The following is a 1,151-nucleotide window of genomic DNA, read 5'->3' as shown; positions in this document are numbered from 1 at the left end:
TGCTGTAAACTATGAGAAACAGTAAAACTGCCCTGTTTTTCTATTCCAATTAACTTTGAACAATGGATCCGGACTAACTTGGTACTTGCTTGAGACCACTTATAAAAACACAATCCACACCTTTTCAGAAGCCAAATGGAAAATGTTTAGTTGTTTATTGTTTGTTTGTTTTAGCATCCATGAAATCTTATCCTATAATTATTTTCCCAATACAAAAAAATAATCCATGAGAATCACAAGGAAGATTAAGAACTGCAGTTGGAGCATCCAGCACTTCCACTCCGTATTGATATGGAAAAGTGTCACTTTTATAAATGGCTTTGATTTATATGAAGCAAATTTAGATGTATTGGGCATGGCTGTTTTGAAATTTCAGCTCTTACCTATCAGGCAATTCTGTTCTGAGTTAGTTATCATATAATCTGCTCTTAAATTACAACCATTAGATGTGAAATGTGACTGATACTAAGAAATTTAGAAAAAAATCTAAAAATACTATGAATTGACACAACCTTTTCAGGTAGATATCAGACAGAGTCCAAAACATTAAAGAAAAAAAATGAAAATCAATTCGTTAAACCTCCCAAAGTTGCAGATTATACAGATTTTTAAAATTGCTTCTCATGTTTTTTTCTCAGCTCCAGTACCACAGCTGCAGGGAGTGGGGACTGGTAATAAGATTTTCCATTGTATTGTAGGTAAAACTGTAACCTCCTTAGAGCCAACTGTTCTCTTATCAAATATAGAAAACTCTAAAGAGAATGAGGGTATATGGGAAAATTGGATATTAGGAGGCAAATTAGTGTTCAAACTCATCTAAAAGGTTTCTCATTCAAGGGATGAAATAGATTGATTAATGACAAAACACACTTGTATTGGTTCAATTAAGGACTGCTATTATTGTGCCTCTTGATATAAAATCCCTCACAGGTACATTCCTTCTAAGCAATGAAATGACAAGACAACATAAAGACAATGAACAGTAATTTGTAGTAGAGAACTTTCCAGCCTAATATTTTTCTTCCAGCTGTGAAGGATGGCAGAATATGGCACCCTACAATATGTCTCTTTGGCACAAGGATCATTTTGAGCTAAAGATACTTGAAAATCAGCAAATGCAGTGAGAGTCTTCCTCTGAACTCTCCTTATCT

Source organism: Hipposideros armiger, unplaced genomic scaffold (genome assembly GCF_001890085.2).
Source record: "Hipposideros armiger isolate ML-2016 unplaced genomic scaffold, ASM189008v1 scaffold_679, whole genome shotgun sequence".
Classification (NCBI taxonomy): Eukaryota; Metazoa; Chordata; class Mammalia; order Chiroptera; family Hipposideridae; genus Hipposideros; species Hipposideros armiger.
The sequence above is the reverse complement of the archived record's forward strand: the minus strand, read 5'-3'. Positions refer to the sequence as shown.